At 36.2% G+C, this 7,500-nt stretch overlaps 1 protein-coding gene across 1 annotated transcript in view; it reads right to left on the bottom strand.

The window, feature by feature from the left end:
* The window catches only part of LOC144956799 (uncharacterized), a 23,717-nt gene that overhangs the window by 16,109 nt on the left and 108 nt on the right, over nt 1-7,500 (bottom strand). Inside the window, exon 1 of the mRNA XM_078887532.1 lies at nt 7,498-7,500. This exon is cut by the window's right edge and continues 108 nt beyond it. The gene's annotated coding sequence lies outside the window, so the exon portion shown is untranslated. The remainder of the gene's footprint in view (nt 1-7,497) is intronic.

The following is a 7,500-nucleotide window of genomic DNA, read 5'->3' as shown; positions in this document are numbered from 1 at the left end:
ATTAGTTCTCATTAAATTATATCATAACACGATAAATGTTTTACGTTAAACACAGCTTTGTGTGTCCGTATGTTATACCCGGCTGGTGAATATAGTGAGTATGTGACCTAGACGCATATCATATATAGATAGTATGCGCTTGGCTAAGAAGCTCACAAGATTGCCATCCGGAAGTATAACGGACCGACACACAAAATTATGTGTAACCATGAACTTTTATAGTCTGGTTAATACCTTTTGGTGAGAATCATTCATAAACGCGGATGGCAAAAAACAATAACAAAGACCCGAGTGGCGTCAACTGCATACTATCTATAGACTATGTATAGATAGTATGCAGATGACGTCACTCAGGCTTTTGTTATTGTTTTTGCCATCCGCGTTTGTGAGTTGTTCTCACTAAACTGTATTAACCAGACTATAAAAGTTCATGGTTACACAGAGTTTGTGTGTTGGTCCGTTATACTTCCGGATGGCAATGTTGTGAACTCCTTGGCCAAGCGCAATCCATGTGTAATGTGTAACCTTTGGTTTGTTATAATTATGAACACTTACCACCCACAACATTGACGGTAACACAATCAGTCCAACAATTCGGGGAATGGCAAAATTAGCTCTTACAGAACACAAAATAATAACAGTTATTACACACCATCCCCCACTGTTACTGGGAAGTGAATTAATGCAAGGCCAACTGATGCAGTGCGCATAAGTAAAATATCCACCGGTGCTGCCCGCCAGATCAATCGCATAAACGCGCAAAACTATGTGTGAACTGTAACAATTAATCTATATTTTCTTATGGAGAGAATTTAGTGAGACCTAATCCCCGAATTGGCGGTCTTAAAAAAAAGAACTTTTATCGATAGAATGAAGTTGACGTCACTCTGGTCTTTGTTATTGGTTTTTGCCATCCACGTTAATGAGTAATACTCACTAAACTGTATTAACCAGACTATAAACGTTCATGTTTACACACAGCTTCTTAGCCAAGCGCATACTATCAAAAGATAGTATGCGCTTGGCTAAGATTTTCATAACATTGCCATCCGTAAGTATAACGAACCTACACCCAAAACTATGTGTAAACATGAACGTTTATAGTCTGGTTAATACTGTTTAGTGAGAATAACTCATAAACGCGGATGGCAAAAACCAATAATAAAGACCCGAATGACGTCATCTTCGTTCTATTTATTTATCCAATATCCACTAAGCTTACTCACAGCGCTTTACAAAAGGTCTCTGACCAACAGCAACACCTAAAATTTAGAACGAGACATGATGTCTGTTAGACGATATTACAAGTTTTTCCTACTGAGACAACACTGTTAACGACAAGATACTCATTTGACACCTGAATAAGGTAAGAGTATGTGAGTAAAGAACTTTTTCCAAGGACTCAACAATGCGCCGAGCGAGGATCGAACCCAGGACCTTTTTATCCTATCCGAAGCGAGTGAAATTCCATAAGACCACATAATATTGGCACAGCAACAATAAAGTATTGATGCCATCTATATAGATTGTATGCGATTGGCTTAAATGCTCAGAACATTACCATCCGGAAGTATAACGGACCAACACACAAAACTCTGTGTAACCATGAACTTTTATAGTCTGGTTAATACAGTTTAGTGAGAATTACTCATAAACGAGGATGGCAAAAAAACAATAAATAACAAAGACCCGAGTGACGTCAACTTCATTCTATCTATACATTTATTCTATCAAGAGTATGCGTTTGTATGAGATTCTGTCGTTTATCCGTGTTCAGTCGTAGCCCTCCTTAACTCATAGTCCGACACTGGTCCAAACAATAGGCTTCAACAGTCGTGACGTCACTTCCCTCGTAATGATGCATAGTAACTTAGTAACTGCTTCTCAACTATCGGTACAATGGCGGACGCCCTTTTGAAATACTTCTCCGACGAGCATAAACGTGTATCCAGAGGAGAAAAAAAGTATAAATCTGATCATGTTTTGACTTTTATACATTCTGATCACATGATATGCGAAAAAGTTCTAGCCAAAATGAAGAATAAAAAGTACCGATTTTCTTTGTTTAGAACCAGCAGTTGCTGGGCGGACGTGACACCAGACTATTGAATCCAATTACGCCAACAGACTCTGACCACAAATGAAAACAAATTGTGAGTTTTCTCATTAGATGCTGTGAGCCTGGCTAAGAAACTCACAACATTCCCATCCGGAAATTTAACGGACCAACACACAAAACTATGGACAGAATGAAGTTGACGTCACTCGGGTCTTTGCTGTAGTTTTTTGTCATACACGTTTATGAGTAATTCTCACTAAACTGTACTAACCAGAGTATAAACGTTCGAGGTTACACATAGTTTTGTGTCAGTACGTTATATCCGGATAATGTGAGTATTTTACTTAATCGAATAGCATTATTAAGTTTTCTACAATAAATGAATATCTACAAAGTGCAATAATAAATATATTGATTTTTTTTTAAAGAGTTCACCACAACCATACCAAGCAATTTTCACACTCTCTCCCTGATTATGTGTGTAGTTAAATATGAGATGACAACCAGCCAACGCAAACAACAGACTCTAATTCCTTCATCAAATAATACACAGTATTAGGGACTATTTAACCAGGTCTTCATCATATCTTGTCGCGCCAGTGAGTCAGCCAGTCCCGGGCAGTCTGGTTGCATTCCCTCAGGTCAGCATTGGTGCAGTGAGGTTCCAGCGAGCATTCGGACAGGATGTGGTCCATGGTCTGTCTGGGGTGACCGCATGGGCATATCTAACCAGGTAATTACTTAAGAGTATGGATCGGGTTGGACGGTGTGTGAAAATAAAGTATAAGTAAGGTCGCGAGTTCGAGCGTAGCCATCGTTATGTTATAGTCTGACACCGTGGCCTTCGTAAAGTTATGGCCTGACACTGACCAAAAAATGACGTCAAAATACCAGTCTTTTGCCACAAAAGAAAACAAATCGTGAGTTGTATTTAATAGTTCAACCAATGAAATAACTTGTTTCCATGAGCTCTACTAACGACAACTCACTAGACGGTGCAAAAACCAAATAATGATGCCAAAATGCCCGTCCTTTTGGATTTCAGTATCAGGCTATAACATAACGATGGCTACGGCCTGACACTGACCAAAAAATGACGTCAAAATGCCAGTCTTTGGCTTCAAAATAAAACAAATCGTGAGTTGTATTCAATAGTTCAACCAATGGGATCACTTTTTTCTTTGATCACAACTAACGACAACTCACTAGGCGGTGCAAAATCCAAATAATGACGTCAAACTGCCAAACCTTTTGGATTTTAGTGTCAGGCTATAATATAACGAAGGCTACGGTTAGAGCCGTTGCCATCGTTAACTTATAGCATGACACTGACCAAAAACTGACGTCAAAATGCCAGTCTTTGACTTCAAAAGAAAACAAATCGTGAGTTGTATTCAATAGTTCAACCAATGGGACCACTTGTTTCTTTGAGCACAACTAACGACAACCGTGCCCTTCGTAAAGTTACATAACGATGGCTACGCGACAACTCACTGGACGCTGCACAAACCTAAAAATGACGTCAAACTGTAAGTTCTAGAGAGTTCTAGTGTCAGGCCGTAGCCATCATCCTGACACTGAAACCCAAAAAAGACAGGCATTTGGACGTCATTATTTGTTTTTTGAACCGCCTAGTGAGTTGTCGTTAGTAGAGCTCATGGAAACAAGTTATTTCATTGGTTGAACTATTGAATACAACTCACGATTTTTTTCTTTTGTGGCGAGACTGGCATTTTGACGTCATTTTTTGGTCAGTGTCAGGCTATATAAGTTCACGATGGCTACGCTGACACTGACCAAAAATTGACGTCAAGAGACAAGTCTTTGGCCACAAAAGAAAACAAATCGTGAGCTGTATTCAATAGTTCAACCAAGGAAATAACTTGTTTCCATGAGCACTACTAACGACAACTCACTAGGCGATACAAAAACCAAATAATGACGTCAAATTAATAATGACAATAATAATACGCGTAATAATGTACTTTTTTTTTTTGATTTTTTAATTGCCAGTCCTTTTGGATTTCAGTGCCAGGCTATAACATAACGATGGCTACGGTTCGAGTGTGGCCTTCGTAAAGTTATGGCCTGATACTGACCAAAAAATGACGTCAAAATGCCAGTCTTTTGCCACAAAAGAAAACAAATCGTGAGTTGTATTCAATAGTTCAACCAATGATATAACTTGTGTCTTTGAGCACAACTAACGACAACCGTGCCCTTCGCAAAGTTACATAACGATGGCTACGCGACAACTCACTGGACGCTGCACAAACCTAAAAATGACGTCAAACTGTAAGTTCTAGAGGTGTCATGGTCTCAAGTGAGTAAAGAGCTACTCGACTATGCATAAAGATATATGTAGAATGAGGCCCCAGAATTTACTAGTTACTATAAATGAAAAACAATTAACGATTTGTTTACAATGAAATAAAAATAATGATGAAATTTAATTAAAAGAGATAAACAGTGATCGTGGCAGTTACAAATAGGGATATGAATATTTTACGTAACTTATGATAATATGTCAGGTTCGTAAGTTTACGTTTCCAGGCAGTTGATGGGCTTGGATGATCTATTCCTCTGATAACAGGATCGGACTCGTAAAATTCCACTTCCAGGCAATTGGTAAGAAGTTATTGTGTAGTCCTTTGACAGCGGGCTTGGGTTTGATCCTTGAAGATTATACAATCAAAGTTAAAAGCTCCGGCGTCTTAATGGTGTAGATATAATATCTACAAAGTCCCAAAAGATAAAAATCTTACAATATATATATATATAGGAATAGAGCGACTGGCCGTCCGGCATAGATTGTGGAGAGAAAGTGAGTGTCAAATGTTAGACCTATCAGCTTTTATAATAAGTGGCTACGTGACAGAATGTAGAACGAAAAGTATTCACTAATTAGAAATTAATTCGAGGGAAGGCTATAAAAGGAAAGACGATCTAATATTAGAAGGTAAAGTTTATCTAAGCCTACCGAAATATAACTGGAGTGAGATGAATTCAGTTCTTAATAAAATAAAATTTAATAAGATAATTGTGAACAACCTTTACTGTGACAAGAGGGTTCTCACGATTTGTTCTCTTTTGTGGCCAATGACTTGTCTTTTGACGTCATTTTTTGGCCAGTGTCAGGCCGTAGCCATCGTTAAGTTATGACCTGACACTGAAACCCGAAAAGACTGGCATTTTGACATCATTATTTGGGTTTTGCACCGCCTAGTGAGTTGTCGTTAGTAGTGCTCATGGAAACAAGTGGTCCCATTGGTTGAACTATTGAATACAAGTCACGAGTTGTTTTCTTTTGTGGCAAAAGACTGGCATTTTGACGTCATTTTTTTGGTCAATGTCAGGCTATAAGTTAACGATGGCTACGGTCAGGCTATAAATTAACGATGGCTGCGGTCAGGCTATAAGTTAACGATGGCTACGGTCAGGCTATAAATTAACGATGGCTACGGTTCGAGTCCCCGTCGCCGTACTTTCCTACTCACTTCATGCCTTGTTATTATCAACACTCACTTCTCTGGATAATGTTACGAAATGATCTCAACATCCACAGAACAATAAGATATTCTCGCTCTTCTCCTTCCAAATGATTAACAGTTATAGATAGTATGCGCTTGATAAGAAGTTCATAACATTGCCATCCGGAAGTATAACGGACAAACACACAAAACTATGTGTAACCATGAACTTTTATAGTCTGAATAATACCGCCTAGTAAGAATTACTCATAAACGTGGATGGCAAACATAAATAACAAAGACCAGAGTGACGTCAACTTCATTCTATCTATCGGGACTATAATAATATTATATTGTGTACTTATTTATACTACGGATAATGTTGGCCAGTATGTAGGTAAACTATGAAATGATGATATCACAACCTCTTAACAAGTGCGGCTATGTGGTCTAGTGATATGACACTCGCTTTCGGATCGGAATGTCCTAGATTCGAGCCTCGCGTCGGCGCATAGTTGAATCCTTGGAGAAGGCTCTCTACTCACATTCTCTCACCGTACTAAGGTGTAAAATGGGTACCTGGCAGTTAACAGCGTTGTTTCTGTCCGAAAAAAAATTTGTAATATCGCCTAACAGACCTCTTGTCCCGTCTTACTTGTTAAATGTTGCTGTTGGCCAGGGACCCCATTGTAAAGAGCTTTGAGCACGTTTAGTGGATATTGCTCTATATAGATAGGATGCGCTTGGCTGAGAAGCTCATAACATTGCCATCCGGAAGTACAAGGGACCAACACACAAAACTGTGCGTATCCAAGAACGTTTATAGTCGGGTTAATGCAGTTCAGTGAGCATTACTCATAAACGCGGATGGCAAAAAAACAATAACAAAGACCTGAGTGACGTCATCTTCGAACTATCTATAAAATATCGATTTTTTAAATAACAATATAGATTCTCACTCTTCTAAATTCCTTCATCAAATGAAACACGGTGTTAGGAACTATCTATATTATTATATTATATTATGTACTTGCTTATATTATGACTGATGTTGGCAACTTGTAGATGAAGTACGAAATGATATCAACATTTACAGAACAACAATATTAGATTCTCATTCTTCTGAATTCCTTAACCAAATAAAACACAATAATTGAGACTAATACTATATTATATTATATTATAATATATTATATTACATTATATTATATTATATTATATTATATTATATTATATTATATTATATTATATTATATTATATTATATTATATTATATTATATTATATTATATTATATTATATTATATTATATATTATATCATGTTATATTACATTTTATTATATTATATTATATTGTTATATTGTTATATTATATACTATATAAAATATATTATATATATTATATTATATTATATTATATTATATTATATTATATACTATATTAAAATATATTATATGATATTATTTTATATTATATTATATTATATTATATTATATTATATTATATTATATTATATTATATTATATTATATTATATTATATTATATTATATTATATTATATTATGTACTTATATTACAGAAGGTGATAGTCAGTGCTTTGATAAACTATTGAAAGTTATCACAATCCACAGAACAATATTATAAAATCTCATTGAAATCCGTTGATCAAATAGAACACAATGAAATATTCTACATATAGATAACTACAATACTAACGTAGACTGATAAATAACACGCATTTAAAATTTTCGCTATAAAACTCGTCCTTCAAATATCGGTGGATTAGAATGACTCTCATCTTGGCAAAAACTCTCAAACCTGGGACTTCGCCTCGCGAGGCGAAGTCCCAGGTTTGAGAGTTTTTGCCAAGATGAGAGTCATTTTAATCAACCGATATTTGAAGGACGAGTTTTATGGCCAACATTTTAAATACGAGTTGGGTTGGTTTAAAAAAAAAAAATTCTCTACAGT

The sequence above is a fragment of the Berghia stephanieae genome, chromosome 11, assembly GCF_034508935.2.
Source record: "Berghia stephanieae isolate SIO BIC M18660-M18661 chromosome 11, UCSD_Bste_1.3, whole genome shotgun sequence".
Classification (NCBI taxonomy): Eukaryota; Metazoa; Mollusca; class Gastropoda; order Nudibranchia; family Aeolidiidae; genus Berghia; species Berghia stephanieae.
The sequence above is the reverse complement of the archived record's forward strand: the minus strand, read 5'-3'. Positions and strand labels throughout refer to the sequence as shown.